Below are 17929 nucleotides of genomic sequence, written 5' to 3' on the forward strand. Positions count from 1 at the left end.
TCTCCAGAACACTTTCATTATCCCAAGCAGAAGCTCTGTACCCATTATGCAATAATTTCTTTCTTCTTCCACCCCTCCCCCAACTCCTGGTAACTTTTTAAAAAGATTTTATTTATTTATTTATTTGACAGAGGGAGAGAGACACAGAAAGAGAAACAGAGAAAGAGAGAGCGCACAAGTAGGGGGAGCAGGAGAGGAAGAAGCTGACTCCCTGCTAAGCAGGAAGCCAGATAGGGGGTTCAATCTCAGGACCCTGGGATCATGACCTGAGCCAAAGGCAGATGCTTAACTAACTGAGCCACCCAGGTGCCCCAGTCCTGGTAATTTTTAATATACCTTATGTCTCTATGAATTTGCCTACTTAAGATATTTCATATAAATGAAATCATGCAATATTTATCCTTTGGCATTTAGCATATTTCGCTTAACATAATGTTTTCAAGTTCATCCATGTTGGAGCATGTTTCAGAAAATCATTTCTTTTTTATGGCTGAATAATATTCTGTTGTTTGCATCTATTTCATTTTATTTATCCTTTCTTTTGTTAATGAACCTTTGGCCATTATGAGCAATGTTATAATGAATATTGATACACAAGCATCTGTTTGAGTTCCTGTTTTCAATTCTTTTGGGTATATATTTAGGAGTGGAATTGCTGGGTTGTATGATAATTCAGTGTTTAGAATTTGTTTTTGAGGCATTGCTACCCTATTTTCCACAGAAACCAGACCATTTTACATTCCCATTATCAATGTACAAGAGTGTGATTTCTTCACATCATTTCCAATACTTGTTATTTTCCACTTCAGAAAGAAATTATAGCTATCCTAGTAGGTATGAAGTGGCATCTCTTTGTAGTTTTTATTTGCATTTTCCTAATGGCTAATGATTTTGAGCATCTTTTCATTGATTATATGTATATCTCCTTTGGAGAAATACCTATTTAAATCCTTTACCCATTTTTGAAGTTGGGTTATCTTTTGTTGTTGAGTTGGTGGAGTTCTTTATATATTCTGGATATTAAACCATTATTAGAAAAAAATTGCAAATATTTTCTTCTGTAGGTTTCTTTTCACTTTTTGATAATGTTCTTTGATGTAAGAGGTTTTTAATTTTGATGAAATCCAATCTATCTATTTTTCTTTTGTTGCTTGGAGTTTATTATCTTTTTCTTACTGATTTGTAGCTATATATATATATATATCCTGGGTGTGAATCTTTTATTGATTTTATTCATTACAAATATTTTCCTTAAGTGTGTGGCTTGTCACTTTCTCCTTTTAAATGATGTCTTTTGATGAGAATAATGAGAATAAATTTTGTCACATTTATAAATATTTAATTTATAGGGATCCCTGGGTGGCGCAGCGGTTTGGCGCCTGCCTTTGGCCCAGGGCGCGATCCTGGAGACCCGGGATCGAATCCCACATCGGGCTCCCGGTGCATGGAGCCTGCTTCTCCCTCTGCCTGTGTCTCTGCCTCTTTCTCTCTCTCTCTCTGTGACTATCATAAATAAATAAATTTAAAAAAAAATATTTAATTTATAATTTATGCTTTTAGCCTTTCCTTTAAGAATCCACCTTGTTCAAAGATCAAAGAGATATTATCCTATATATTTTTTTCTAAACATTTTACATTTTCCTTTCAAATTTAAACCTTTAATCCAGTTCTCCTTTTAGTGTGGCTGAAAACATTAGGGGCATCTCTTGATGCCACTGTTGGACTCCAGATATCACCACAAGTGCCTCATAGGCAGCTCTTTGCCTCTGGATCCTGTTTTGTTCAGTTCTTTCAGGTTGTCTTCCTGACTTTCCTTACTCAATTCTGCTTTTCCAGGAGAATCATGCATTAACCTGCTGTGCATTTTTCAATCTAGCCTATGAATATCTTGTATAATTGGATTAAACATTTATCTCATGCCTAGAATAAATATCGACTTGTCCACATTTTGTTTTTTATATAATTTTAGAAGGTGGAAAAGTAGGCATTTGTCTTGGTGCCATCCCAAAGACTTTCTAGAGCTTATTTAGTTACTTTACCTAATTGTAGTGCTGCCTGGAAGGGGAGACCAGGAACTACTCTAGTACTTCCTGAACTTGACATTTTAGAGATAGAATAGCTCTTATTAGTGGCATGACATATACAATTTGTTTTATAAGATGAACATTTCTTTTTTTCGTCTATTCTTGTCAGAAGTCAGATAGAGTATCATATATATACCATATAATTCATAAATTATAAATTTTATTTAATAATGGCTAATCAATACTATTTCAGGATCCTAATGTCTACCTGTATGTGTATTTTATTGAGAGATGAAAGTAACTGATAGCTCTGAAACTTTTAAGCAGGGAGACAAAGGATGGCTGCTCATCTTACCTGGGGCTGGCAGGGAATCATGTGAACAGAGGAATAGGGTAGGTGAGAACATTGCTTTTGCAGTTTGAAATATCTAACTTTTAAAAATAGTGTAAGAAAACTTATCAGTTACAAAGATGATAACTGAAGGAAGCATGGACTACCTGTCATATTCTTTAATAAACTTTAAAATATCTATGATTAAGAAGTCCTGGGTAAAGGCAAAGGGATTCATCTAAGATTTTGGTCTGGGTTTTCATCATGGCTCTTTCTTCTCCATACCAGATGAGTATGTTTTCTGCATATGTTCTCTGGGTCCTTCTCTCCATTTGGGATAGTGATGCCTGCATTGCTGTTATACTAGGATTTTTCAGAGGATAGCCCTAAGAAAATGCATGGAAAAGTAGCTCATGAAACATAGGCACAGGCCACTGGTTATGTTCATCATCCAGCTGGTGAGATGGGAGCAACTGGTTCTGGCTGAGTTAGAAGGTATCTGAAAGCCACAACTAACTGAAGAGTTATTTCTAAATTGTCAAACACTTCTCATTTTTTAAAGGACTTTGCTCATTTAACCATGACAAAAACCCATAGCTGACGTTTTAGATGAAAGGAGAAATGGACAATTTACTCTTTGGATACATGGGAGTGGGGTTGGCATATATGGACCCTGCAGCAATCCTAGGAACGAGGGAGAGGCTGACATCTGGGGGAAGAAGATCCATTCTAGGCTAGACATTATGCCACTTGTGTTTCCCAGCCCTTCTGTGTTCCTGCTCATCTTTTGTGGGAAGTCCTCCCTTGTATCACTTGTTGTGGATTTAAGTTTACAAAAATACAATCATTTTTGGCAAACTGTTCCAGGTGCTTGGAGAACTACAACAGAATAATCCTGCTCTGCAGAATGATTTGATTCAAAATGTAGTCAATTTCTAGCCAGCAGAAAACTCCTGAAATGTTTGTAGCATCTGTGGCTCTGAGCTACTCCAGTCCAGGGCTCCAGATGCTGGCAGGCATTTCTCTCTATTAAATCAGTCTTAAAGGATTGTTATATGCACTTCAATCAAACCTTTCCCACACACGTTTCCATAAAATTGCTGCTCTACAGCAAATCTTTTCAACCGCACTCATGTAAATGTGGCTTTTTCTATGAATAGAAGAGAAAGAATATGTATAAAGTCTGGTTCAACAATAGCACCTTTATATATCCCACCAAGCTTTATGTTGTGTGATGGGACACTGCTGCTTGATCCTTCAGAGGTTGTCAGGGGAAGTTTGGCCAGGCTTTTCTTGCCACACATTTAGTGAGTTCCCATTATGTGATATGGTTGGAGCTCAAGAATAAAAACTTATTTTATGGATTTCCTATCCTAAGTTTCATTTCTTTAAACTTTATGTCTTTCAAACTCTTTTCCTTACACCCAGGTGAAGTAGGCAGAGCAGGTGTTATTACCCACATTTTATGGATAAAGAAATCAAGACTTAGTTATGACTTAGAGATGTTAGAGTTCACTGTACTACATTTAATAAGATTTTTTACTATGTTATTTTATGTTACTTATTTTTGAGTTTTCTAATATAGAATAGCTTCATCTTTGAACAATGTCTGACCAAAATCATAAGAGTCAGACCTGTATCCTTTTGAACTCTCTGAGATTATAGTTAAATGGATATAGATTTCTGGAAATATAAATCAATTATTTTTCATTCCCCTTCATCATGATTCCCTATAAAAAGTAAAGGTAGACACTTTCTAGAACAAATACATCCATAGGATAGATAAGGGGGTTATGGCCTTCAGGATATTCACCAAATAGGAAACAGAAGAGAACCCTTATGATACAGGAAAGGGGAAAGAGAGTATCCTACTTCCTTGGGCGTAGCCTGAGGAGGCAGACACCCAAGGCATACTGAGTAGGCATACATTGAAGGTGATGCTGTTGGCAGCAGGATGTGATTTAGCTATGGGTTGGGATGAATATGGCATTTTCAGTTTCCAAAGCCAGTGGGCAGATGCAGATTTCAAAGTTCCCATGGGCTCCATTGGGAAGCATACAGATATAGAATAGGCCAGCAGGAATCAGAGGACCCTTCTCAACCAGAGATGCATAACCTTGATCATGGGCTCTAGCTACTGCTTTAGCAGTGTCCACCACCTCCCATACCCCACTCCACAGTGGGTCACAGCACAGGACCTCAGGGCCCAGGGCTGCCCTAGTGACAGGACCCTGAGGACCTCTATGGATCAAGTCCTACCCCCAGCCCCATCACTGAGGGGGGCTGACTGTCCTCACTGACTGAGAACTTGTAATTTACTCTTTATACCCACAAACCATCTTTACTTCAAAATTGTGGGGTGTCATAAGGAAAACTTGAGAGACTATTTTCCAAATGAGACTTTAAGTAATTCTTTTAATTAAGCTTAGAAGATGGAGAAGTATTGAATTCAATAGTTTAAAATTCCTTCTTCGAACATTTGCATTTCCATCTTCTCCCTTTTCCTAATTCCCAGTGAAATGGAGGTGCTCACAAGAGATTTAGTTCAGTTAGAGGGATACAAAGGAAGTCACATTTTTTTTGGTAGTGTATCTCAGTTTTAGGCTGTGAATTGTCCACCTCACTACAATAGGAGAGTCAAATGTTTCAGTAGAGCTGAAGGGTATGTTAGAGGTCAGTGTATACGAGAACCTTGGAAACAATAGGAAACCATAGGCATTTTTCCTTTCCTATATTTGCTTTCATTCTTGCTTGCCTAAGGATCTTTTATATAATGGACGTCAGCAAAAGTGCCTTCCTCTAGGAGGGCAGTCCCTGTGCCTACTGTGCAGGCCTCCAGGGGTCTCTTGGTTTCTTGATTTAATTACCATAAGACCTTTTGCAGTCGCCCCATGGTGCTTCTAGGCTTTCCCAGAAGCTGTGCTATAAATCTTCCACCCACTGAAACCTTATGTATATCCCTCAGCCAGAATAATTGGGAAGAAAATTATGTGCATGTTATTTCAGTTGGAGAAAGTGCTAATAATTCAGGGATCTGTGCAGTGGGACATAGAAATCCATTACTTTTAGGGTTAGCTCCATATTCTATTGACCTTGGGCAACTCTCTGGGCCACTGTAAAGTGATTTGGGTTATGTGATTTTTTAATGTCACCATTTACCCTTTGCTTGATTTGCTCACTGAATGCAAGTTTATTAAGTGCCTACTATGTGCTATCCTAGGTGTTAGGATGTGATAATGATCCAGATAGGCATGGTCTATGCCTTCATGGTGCTTTTATATGGATAGGAAAATTGAGAAACTTTATCATAAATTATAAGGTGATATTTACTGTGATACAAAAACTGTGACACAAACAGTAATTCCTTTATAATCAAATTAACTTTGCTTGAAAAGTTAATTTTGCTCCAGATATTCTTGGGCATCCTTGACCAGCTCTTTTAACAAGCCTGGTTCAAGCTGGGTGCCCCAAAGAGCAATGAAGAGAGTGCTATGGTCTCAACACAGATCTTGCTGGCATAAAATGGTCCTTTCACGATTGGGGCAAAATATGGAAGTGACTAACACTCTGAGCACCTTTTATATGCTAAGTGCAACACTATGGGCTTACCACACATTATCCCATTTGGAGGAAGTCCATGTCAGTTACTCTTGGCTCGAACTCCCAAATAAACTGTAGATAGATAGCTTTCCATCAAAGCTTTCTGTGTTCTTTACCATGACCTTCTTTTCTAATTTAGTAAAATAGAGCACAAGAGGCCACCGAATGTACTAAATTAAAGATAGGGGCAACTAGTTGCGGAAATTTTGGTGAAGAAGGGTGTATATAAGGGAGAAGCAGATAGGGAAAATTAATACTAGTGAGAGTTCACCTCTTCATTTCATAAGAAAAGGGCATTTTATAGCCATCTATATTATTTTGAAGTAATGAAACATTTTCTTAAACGGGAAATCCTATCATCTGTTGTGCTTGAGTAGGCTTAATCTAAAGAGAAGAAATATTTCATGTTTTTATAAGGAACTCTGAAAGAAAAACAATGACTAACCATCTGGTATATGTTTATAATCTGCTTTGGGAGGTTTATTCTACATATTTTCTAGATTATTATATTTACTGCCAAGCATCTCTACAGATACACCGATTTCAGGGTTACGTGTTCAGATGACTGCTGAAAGAGGTCACAATACCCCCCTCCAACCCCAAAACCAGTATTCTGACCATCCTCTATTCAGAATGTTTAACAAGAGACTTTTTCAAACTAGGGCACATACACCTAAATATTCATGGATAACTCCATTGCCCACTAGACTGGGGAGAACATGGGCCCTGAGGCCTTTACCCAGCCCATCCAAAGGCTTTTGCTCTAGGCTCTTGGTCTTGCCAGGAGGAAGAATTCAAGGGCAGATACAAGGCCATGGATGAACAGTATAAGCAGGAAAGCTTATTAAAGTGAAAGTGCCCTCTCCAGATGTGAGAGTGGGTGAGCTCAAGAGAGAGCTGTGCCCACTGGGGTTTGGGTTTCTATCTTTCATTGACAGTTGTTAACAAATAGAATACTCATTACTTGAGGGGATTTCTTGGAAGCAGGGTGGTCTCTTCCAGGAATATGGGTTATACTGCTTTCCCTTCCTTATCTGGTTGGGGGTTTCTTGTCATGGCCTCCTTAGGGAGGAGATTTTAGTACACTAGTGCGGCATAATAAAGGAATGATGTGAACTTTGGCCTACTTTGTCAGCCATCTTGGGCCTATCCTATTTGATCTGGTTTCTTGTGATTTTTCATTCGGAGGCCTCTGACTTCCTCATAGTTGCCCGTGACTTCCTCTTTGCTGGCCTCCAGACATCCTGTTTGAATCTAACTGATTGCCTGCTCTAACAATTTATGTGTGTTAAGGCAAGCCCTTGAACCTGAAATAGGTCATTTTTTGAGCATGTACTACTTTCCTTCGATAGAGGGGTCAAAATTTATATATGATGATTTAGATGGGGGGAAAATGAGGAAAATTTTATTTTCTTTCTTTATTTTTTTAAAGATTTTATTTATTTATTCATGAGAGACACAGAGAGAGACACACAGAGACACAGGAAGAGGGAGAAGCAGGCTCTACACAGGGAGCCCGATGTGGGACTCAATCCCGGGACTCTAGGATCACACCCTGAGCTAAAGGCAGACACTCAACCTCTGAGCCACCGAGGCACCCCCAAAATTTTATTTTCTATCACTAATGTTACTTTGCTTTTAAACTCTATACTTGAAAATGGTGGAAAAAAAATATAAAGATATTTTGGCTTCATGTTTCAGCTAAGTCTTCAACTAATTTAAAGTTCAAACTCTTTATTACTATTGTTTCTTCCATATCAAAGGTTCACCCTGCTTTCCAAAAGGGGGTCTGAGTGTACTGTAAGGTGTAGTAGGAGTGGTAAGTGGCCTCAGGGTCCCAGGGGCCCACCTGGCCTACCTAGTGTCTTCTGGGGCTCTCCTGGAAATTTCCCTTGACCTGACTTCCTAGCTACCGATAACTGTCAAGTGTGGCTTGTCCTGTCTAGTTTGTTTGTGTGCCATGCGCTAAATGCTGCTGATTATCGATTTTTCCACTGTCTGCAATCAGGACTAGGTGAAAATTTGTAAGACCCCATGCAAAATGAAAAAGTGAGGTCTTGTTCAAAATTATTAAGAATTTCCAGATGGTTACAGTAAAGCATTAAACCAAGCATGGGGCCCTTCTGAGCACAGGGTTCTTTTAGGCTTCTCTGCTATATCTACTTTCCAGAATAATTCAGAATAACTAGTCTGGCAAAGAGACCACTTTAAATCCTTAGGGGATTAGGGAGGGAGAGAAGCTGAATGGGAGAAAATATATTTATTTATTTATTTATTTATTTAAAATGAGGTGGGTGAGAACATGGATGTATATTAATAAGTTTTGTCTCTGACACATGCTCAATCACTATATTCTTCTTAAACTCGTCAATGGTTGCTGTATTTCTGTGTCTCTAAACCAAGCTCCCTTTAATTTGCTTTCTCTTTTTGCAAAGGTCAACATCCTCTTATTGAGGTGGCTAATTTCTCCACATGGCTAATTTCTGAATGTTGTGACAACTAAACTTATATTTATATAGGCCTTTTATATTAACACTATCAAAACTCCTTCCTCTGCAGCCACGTCCCAACAAATCTAAACTTATAATAGTGGCTTAAAATATTAAACTTAAATATTTACATTATCTTGGTACTGTGTCTTCAGTGGAGTAGAAAGCATTTCTTTAATATTAACTAAATAATATTTGGTGGTTAGTGCATTAAAAATAATTTATTAAATATTCAAAATCCATGTGAATGCTGATGCTGGGGCCCCATCTTGTGTTTTTAAAAAAGGAAGTATACTTATGACTGAAATCCATTGGGATATAATTAGATCCAGATTAAAAATTAGAATAATATTGTTAAATTCTAATTCTAGTGTCTTTTATATTATGCAGACATATACTTAGGAAGTTGAAATAAGAGTAAAAATATTTGCCTGAAAATTAAGGGCAATTTAACATAACATTGACTGCAACTTTTTTTTTTTAATTCAGAAGGCTAATCAGTCACAAATTACATATTGCTATGCTAACAATGTCTTATGTAATGTCTAACAATCAGATTGACATCTTCATACTAAGGGACAATGATCCTGTGTTAAGATAACATTTTTATTTTGCAGTTTGCTACTTACCTGGACCACCATGGCAGCAGCAATACCTACAATTACAAAGAGGTAAAATAAGGTGGTCATCCACCCCCTTTGATTTGTTAGCAGCTAACTGCAGCTTCTTAGTAACATAATTTAGACTCATGCATTCTGTGCAGAGGTAGCTGATTGTGATATTTCGGGGGAGAGGGGGGAAAAGCATTCTATCCAACAGATGTATTTGGAAAGATGTGCTAGTATATAGTTGGAAGAAGATTATTGCCAGGGGTTAGGCTTGTAGATTATAAAAAATTCTCTCATTAGTAATACTGTTACAATTAGAAATTATTGGTAATTTCCAGATTGCCTTTCCTCACCCTTCATATACTCTATTTTGTTTAGATCCCTAGTGAAATAGTAGCAAATTTCTACTCATTTGTCAAATCCTGCATTTCCTTCATAATGCTTTATAAATCTAAGCCTTTTTTAGCTCTCTCTACCACCCATGTTCAGGTTTCTGTTGCTTCAGTCCTCCGCAATTACAGAAACCTCCTTGTCTTCCTGTCTTTACTCTTATCCTTATTTTATTGATCCCATACACAGCTGCTCTATCAATCTTTTGAAAATGACACTGGATTACACTATTCTTACACACAAAAAACTAGAGAGCCTAGAGAATAAAGTCCAACTTTCTTTTCTGGCACATAATCCCTATATAATTGGGCCCCGACTACCTCTTCAACCTATGTTTATACTGATCCTCCCAAACAATCTGTCACTTCATTTCAAATTGGTCAGATGACAACCTACCTGAGTATGCTTCTGCCCTCATGTGTTTTTGCTGTGTTTTCCTCACCTGAAATGCTCTCCTACCATTTCATCACTTATCCAAGTTATTCTAAGTCTTCAAAGTCAGCCTAAATTCTCTCTTCTCTGTGGATCTTTTTTCTAGCACTTGCGGTAACAGGCATTTTGGTTCTTTTAATTTACTCAACCAATGATTACTAAGTTCCTTTTACATGTCAGTTTTGTTTACAAGACTCTAGAGATGTAATAGTGAACAAGCCAGATGTGGTCCCTGCACTCATGGAGGTTCCAGGCACAAAACAGAGTAAACCTCTCCATCTCCAGAGCACTATCTATGATCAAATTTGAACACAATATATTTTATATTTTGTGTGTGTGTGTATCATATAGATCTCAAATATATATATATCTTACATAGTATATATTTATATCTTCTTTCTATACTTGATTAAACCCTTTAGGAAAAGAAGCTATGTCTTATGTTCAATTCCATGAAAGAGGCAGTATGGCATGTTGGGAAATAGTGTAGCTCTGTAGCCAAATGGCAAGCTGTCAGTTTGGTTTTAGCTCTTAAGGGTTTTATAGCCTGGGATGAGTTATTTAATTTCTCACAATATCCTCCTTACAAAGTAGTTTAATAATATACCTACCAAAACAGGATGGTGGCAACGAGTATAAAGTGATTTCACACTTAGAAAGAAAGTTCTTCCAACAGAGCCAGGCATATATTGGGTGCTCAGCAAATACTTGTTTCTGTTTTTATTTTTATGATGCTACACACAGCCTGTGTGGTCTTAGGCAAATCATTTAACTTTACCATAGCTACTTCATCTGTACAATGAAAATGATTATGTATGCCTACTGAAGGTGTGTGTGTATGTGTGTGTGTGTTTGAGGAAATTAGATACAATATTAATGTTCTGGGAAAATCAGACCATGCTAGAGAAATGTAAGGCTCAGTCATTACCCTGCACTGGTTACCTGGGAAAAAAACAACCACAGTTCTTGACCTCCCAGAGCCTACAGTCAAACAGGGGTAGCAAGAGAGACAAATAAACAATGACAGTACATTGCATTAACACTTGGAGGGGGAAAAAGGAAACACTGTTCAAGTGTACAGCAGGAATACCTCATGTAGCTCTGGAGTGTCAGTGGTCAGAGAAGGCCCACCTAGGAGGGATATAGGCAGATGGAATGATGTGTATAGAAGCAGGGAAAAGCATGAGCTTGGCTTGTTTGAATGTGAAACAAAATTTAGTATACCTGGCACTTTGTGGGCAGGGAAGAAGTAGGAGTGAGTGCATAAGGTATACAGGGCTGACTACTACTATAATTTGTGGGGTCTAGTACAATATAAAATGTAGATCTCTTTTCAGACAGCAAGCACATGGCTTTTTCCTTTCTTTTGCATACTCTGTCTTGACTTACTTTTTAATTTGCTTTTTATTGTGCTCCCTCAGGCCCAGGGAAACTTGGAGGGTAAGTGTAGACTCTCCCAATTCTCCTGTGCCCTATCCTCCAATGTGGTGCTAATTGTCCATCTTCAGCTCTCCCTGAGCGCTGGGGCCAGTGGGCAGCAGCAGTTACTAGGTAGGGGGACAAGGAGCGTACAGCTGAGAATCCTATTTGGGTAGATCAAGAAGCAGTAAGTGGTGGGAGGCCTCAGTACATGCTTCATTGTCTCATCATTCATTGATAAAACGTTCATTGATAAAACACAGAGATAAAATTATTAAGAATTTCAAGATGGTGGCATTACTGAGTCACAGTAAATTACTGTGACTGTATATTATTGGCATGGGATTATTTTCTTATGTTCTAGGGATTAAGTGTAGATATCTATAGATATATAAATATATATGATGCCAAGTCAATAGATCATTTGGGTCACTTTAGAGAGCCAATTTTTAAAAAATATTTAAGAAAATTAAGCAGGAAATACATGAGCATATAAACAGGGAAAAATATGGAAATAGTTTCTGTGTGGCAAGATTATTATGTAATTAATTTTTTGCTTATCTAAACTTTATAATTATTCTAAAATAAACATTGATTTTATAATAAGAAAGAATAAATTATGGTAATTTTTATAAAAATACTCAGGAGGGTTTTTCTCAAGTACTTCTCAGAAAAAAGAAGGCCCTAAAGGATGTATGTTCATAGCAAAAATGGGTGTATTGAATCATTAGCCTGGTATTTCCAGGACAAACCTAACTTGGCAATGATTAAAAAAAAAAAAAACTGAAGTATTTGGATTTATTTGCCAATAATTTATTTTTTCAGGTTTTGTTTCTAGGTTTATAACTGAGATGAGAACATTTATAGACTATTATTTTTTATTAGAAAAATATTTTGAGAAGAGTGACATCAGCAAGATGGCAAAATAGGAATATTTTACCATTATCCCCCAACAAAATTTACCTATTTTAGGAGGTGTATAGTTTGATGAGTTTTGACAAATATATAGTCATGAATCCATTACCAAAATCAAATATGGCTTATTTCTTATTTGCCCCATAAAATTCTCATATGCCCCTTTGTGATCAATCTTCTCCCCTCGCTTCCAGCAACAACTGATCTGATTTCTGTCTCTATAGTTATTGATTAATAACTATTGATTTTAATTTAGTTGCACTGTGGCAAGAGAACACAGACTTTATTATAATGATTCTTTGATATTTGATAAGATTTGCTTTTGGCACAGTATGTGGTTAATTATTATAAAGTATCTTTAGTTTTGAACTATTATATGCAGAGTTCTATAAATGTTAGCTAAACTAAACTTATTTATAGTTTTTCCAATCTTCTATCACTTTACTCATTTTCTGTCTGCTTTATCTATCAATGTCTGAAAGAGGTATATTAAAATTTTCTACTATTGTGGTGGATTTGTCAATTTCTTGTTGCAGTTTTGTCAAAATTTTTTTCTCTCATACATGTTGAGATTAGGTGCTTACAAATTTAGAATTGATAAATCTTTATTGTGAATCAAAACTTTTATTATTATATAATAACTTTCCCTTATCCCTAAAAATGTCTCTTAAAGTATTTTTTTTTCTGATATTAATCTAACTTTCTTCTGGCTAGTATTTGAGTGACATATTATTTTTTCTAGCATTTTATTTTAAATAGTTCTGAATCCTTATGTTTTATGTGATTTTTGTCCAAAGCCTAAAGCTGTATTTATTTTTAATACAATCTAACAGTTTTTGCCTGTTAACTGAATAGGTTAGGCCATTTACATTTATTATTACGTATATTTTCAATTTGTTTTCTCCTTTGGCTTCATATTTAATTTTTAATCTGCCTCTTTTGAATCCTTTTGAGTTTTTTGCTTTTTTCATTCTCTATCCCCACTGGTTTGGAAGTTATATACACCTTTTTTGAGTGATTACTTAATGTATTTAAGTCTTAGGATTCACTTAGCTACAAATTCAATTTTGGAGACTCTCAGTCATAATTTCTACAAATTTCTTTTCCGTTTTCATTATTCTCTTCTAGAAATCCAACTTAACATATGTTGGAGCCTCTCATTCTGTTCAACATATCTCTTAATTTCTCTTTCATAATTTCTATTTCTTTGTGTTGCATTTGGAGCAATTTCTTTAAGTTTATCTTCTAGATAATGCCTACTTTTTCACCAGGAGTATAGCTTTTCAAGGATCCAGGCTTTATGAAGTTGCCTTACTATTCAGTTTAAGGACTAGTGCTTAGGTTCTCCCCAGAGGTTGTTGTTAAAAGTAAGTGTAAACCTTAAATTAGGTTATAGATAAGAGCAAATGCCCAAGGAAGCCAAATCTCACATTATGTTACTATACTGGTTTTCAGTTATCTTTTCTCTTTTTTCCCTGGTCTGTAGGCATTTCCTTTATATTTTTATTATCTTAGCTATACGTTTCATTGGCTGTTCATTATATTTTATCCAGTATTTCTAGATTTTTCATTTGAAAAAGAACTTTTAGTATATTTATCTGCCATATTGCTAGAATTGTAAGTCCAGGGTTCATTCTTTACCTGAATTTCCTTTATACTTGGTCAGATTTTAATGTGTATATATCTTAACTTTCCATATCTTTGTGTTTTTGCAAAACGCAAAGCATTCCATAATTCTGCTGTCTTGTATTCACTGTTCTATAGCCACAAGATCTTTTTGGATCTATATTCTTTCTAGTTTCTTAATTTAAATTTTAATAACACTTTCTACTAACTACCTCAATGTGGAGATCAGGAATTCTTAGAGGCCACATAGCTGGGGGCAGAGTCAGGGGAATGAATGTGCTTATCCTTAATCACTCCAGCTAAGGGGGTAGTTTTTACTAATATTGAGATTGACATGAGAAGTGGGAAAATTATAATGCCCACTTATAATATTCCCTTAAATGGAAATGCATAAATGGCAAATTATTTCTACATAAGTATAAAAGACTTTAAGTATAAAAGGATGATAGTACTATGCAAAATTAAGCTATATGGAACTGACAAGTCCCCATCTGGCTTGGACAATGCCACTGGTAGCTATGGGCAATTTGGGGGGAATAGGTGGGGCCTTAGGAAACTGTGAGGAGACATCCTGCATCTGCTATTGCTGTGTGATCCTCTCATTTCAGGTGAGTTCCTATTAATCCTTTGCTCCTTAAAGTCTTTGTGGTTCTTTGTCACCAAGCCAACCTCAACTCAGATGGTACATTAACTTCCTTCAGTATAGTAGGCATTCTTTCCAACCACTCTGTAATTTACAGTATGGATTTATAATTGTTATAATATGATAAGACTTCGGATAAGAATTTAGGTAAGACTTCTACTAGATGGTAAGCTCTTTAAGGACAACATTCTTTTTTTGTATCTTTCATAAATTGTATCACATCGCTATGGCTGGTACTTAATAATACTTGGGAGTAAATGAATGAACACATACCTTTCTCAGTACATCTTGAGTGGTCTTTCATGGAAACTCATGTCTAGAGACTTTTGAAAGTGAATTTTATATTCATAAATGAAACTATTTAGCCCTAGTGGCCTATCATTTTAAAGTTTTAGTACTTAGTGACCATTTAATGTATGGATTATTGACCTATTCACTCATATCACAGATGCTTTGAGCTGTCCAAGTCTGCCAAAAGAAATCTGCTACAGACTTCAAGATAAATGACTTAATAGTCTTTAATGGTTGCTGTTATGGATGGCTGTGCCCTTAATTGATAGTTTAGCAGATTAACAGCTCACTGGGTAGATTATTTCACTCTGCTATACATTTTAGAGAATGAATGTATCTCTAATGGTTCAAGTCAAATCAAATATTTGCTGAACTTCCACTGTGGGCAAAACACTGTCTAGGTACAAGAATGAGGGTGAGACAACTTTCAAAACACATAACAACAGAAAAATGCATGCAGAAAAACATCAAAATCAAATGTGGGCATCTATAATGGATGCTTTCTATGAAGATTTGCCAATTTCATATCAGTCATTATTCTTAAGAATCTCTGAAACTGTTATTTGTTGAGTGTTTGCATAGGCACATTTAATTGTGCTAAAAGTGTTACTGAATATTATTGTTCAAAAAACTTGAAATTAACAGAGACATTAATAGCATTTGAGTAATTAAGAGATGTGCTAGCAGCAGCACCGGCAGCTGCAGTAATCATGACCATGGTTGAAAACAAAACAAAAAAAACCTTGTCAAATGCCATGCTATGTATGTTTTCTTCCTTGCTAGTAATGTCAAATCTAAGAAAAGATTGGTTGCAAATGAGAAGAGGGAGAACTCCTCTGTCTATTCATGAGATTGTGTGTAATGGTTAAGAATATGGGCATTATTACCAAACACACCTTATTTTGAGTCACTAGTTTTTTGATTACTGACAATATGAAGTTGGGCAAGTCACTGAACCCCTCTGTAGTTTCATCGGCTAAGAAATGAGTGCAATGTCCTACTTTTATGTGTGGTTACTTTACCAGGTAGTTTTGAGTGCTTGGTACACAGTTTGTGTACTCTAAGTGTTCAAAAATAGTAAGAGGGGTGCATGGGTGGCTCAGTTGGTTAAACATCTAACTCTTGGTGTTGGCTCAGGTCACTATCTCAGAGTCATGAGATCAAGCCCTGCCTCCAGCTGTGTGCTCAGTGCAGTCTGCTTGGGATTCTCCCTCGCTCTCTGCCCCTCCCCCAGTCATGTGCATGCTTTCTCTAAAATAAATAATTCTTTTAAAAAATAGTAACAATTATTATTCTAATTATTTTATTTGGCCCACATTAATGTGTCTATCATGACTATAAAAATATAGCAAAGCCTGTAAGGGAGCAAGTGTTTGGAATTCAAGGTGAACTTTGACAATGAAGTAGACATGGGCATAGCTGAGAAGCTGGACTGTGAAAAGATAGGTTGTCTGTGGGACAAGCTGGCGAAAACAGGAGATAGAAAACTGGTTGCAGAAACTCAGTGCTGGTAATTGTGGAAAGAAAGGGAGGATTATTATTGTGTTTTCTCCCAATAAGCCCATGAAGTCTGTTAAATCTAGTTTAAATGAGAGAAATATTACCAGGGAGCACACTGGAGTTTGTTCTTTTTAGTCTGTCTTAGAGAAATAATTACAATTGCATTTTAATACCTGAAAAATATTTCAGGGCAGAAAGGGTGATGCTTGCACTGAGAAGGATAATAGATGTGAAGTTTCTCTGAAAAAAAATGAAGAAATACTATGGAAGTTGGTATTATAATTGTTCTTCCTTGCATCTCTGTGCATGATTTTTTAACGTAATCAGGACTTACTTTTCTTGACTCTTTGACCTTCCTCAACATTGCTGCAATTTACTGGAAGGTCAGAGGTCACAGAAATTCATTTGTTGCAGAAAGTAAAGAAAGACTTTATTTCTTTATTTTAGTTACATAAAATGGAAACGCTTGATAAATACAAATAATTCTAAGAGAAAGAGTTGGCAGAGTGATAAAAGCCAGTTTTCCTCTTGCCCATTAAAGGTGCCTTTTGGATACCACAGAGGAACCCACTCACAAACTGTCAGCTCCAGCACCTCTCACCTACAGCAGGAGCGGCCAGCCCAGGTTGGCTCTAAGATTTCAAGTCCAGAGTCAGCTTACATTTCCCATTAGGCAGGGTAGTCTTGTGATTCATTGCCAGTAGCCTGCCCCCGGAGGGATGGTTAATGAGGTTTGAAGTTTCATTTAAATTTTCTTTTCAAAATCCTTTTCTTTCCATGAAGATGAAAGTCAAGAGTTTCCAGATAAGCTTAGCTGGAATACATTCCACTTCTCTGAAGTTTAAGAACGGTAAAAAAAACTGTGGGTAGAAATGCAGGGACCGTGTCTGATTTAACTGGGTGGGACTGCCCCAGTGTTACCTGCTGAGAGGTTTCTTGGGCAGGTACCAATTTGCCTCAGGCATTTAGAAGGCTTATTTCTTCAGGTGGGCTGGCCCATTATCTCCTCAGGGCACAAGCCTGCTTTCCATTAGAGCTGATGTGAAGGGCGTGCTCACTGAATCATGAGTGTACAGACATGAGTCTGAAAAGCAACACTGGCGCTGTCGAAAGGAGTCAGCAGGGCAGGAGGAGGCTGTCTTGAAATGGTGGCAGACATTCTTGCCAGGAAGTATGCACTTCTTGAAATTTCTATTCCTGTCTTTAGAAGTGGAATTGGGAGACTTTTAAGACAATAGAAAGCCAAATGTAGAGCATGAACATTTTTAGTTGGCTCACAGGGATCAGCAGAGTAAGGAGAGAGATTTTCAAACTGCTAGAAGAGCCGGACACAAAGAAGAAGAACAAAGAAGATATTATGGAACAGCTAGTCTTAGCCAAACTAAAGAGTAAGAAAGACAAAAGGACACACTGTGAGTACAGGTGTGGCTTGCTGCAGCAGAAAGCTTCTGACCTTGATCTGTCCACTCCTCAGCAGCCCTGGAGAACATGGAATTCCAAGTTTGCTGCTAAATAATAATTTGTCACAGCTGGAGGCTCTAATAAAAGCTATTTATATACATGGTGTTCTTTTCAAAAAGTTAGGTTGAAGTTGGGGTGAGTAGGGAGGGTCTGTAGCCAAATTTTAGGTTGTTATGACTTAGGTTTCATTACAGCTTACT

The 17929-nt window shown here is 36.9% G+C and overlaps 1 long non-coding RNA gene across 1 annotated transcript in view; it reads left to right on the top strand.

The window, feature by feature from the left end:
- Positions 1 to 9008: 9008 nt before the first annotated feature.
- Positions 9009 to 17929, top strand: part of LOC112658612 (uncharacterized) — a 29859-nt gene continuing 20938 nt past the window's right edge. Inside the window, exon 1 of the long non-coding RNA XR_003135826.3 lies at positions 9009 to 9115. This is a non-coding gene — a long non-coding RNA (uncharacterized LOC112658612). The remainder of the gene's footprint in view (positions 9116 to 17929) is intronic.

Source organism: Canis lupus, chromosome 12, assembly GCF_003254725.2.
Source record: "Canis lupus dingo isolate Sandy chromosome 12, ASM325472v2, whole genome shotgun sequence".
In the NCBI taxonomy this organism is placed as follows: domain Eukaryota; kingdom Metazoa; phylum Chordata; class Mammalia; order Carnivora; family Canidae; genus Canis; species Canis lupus.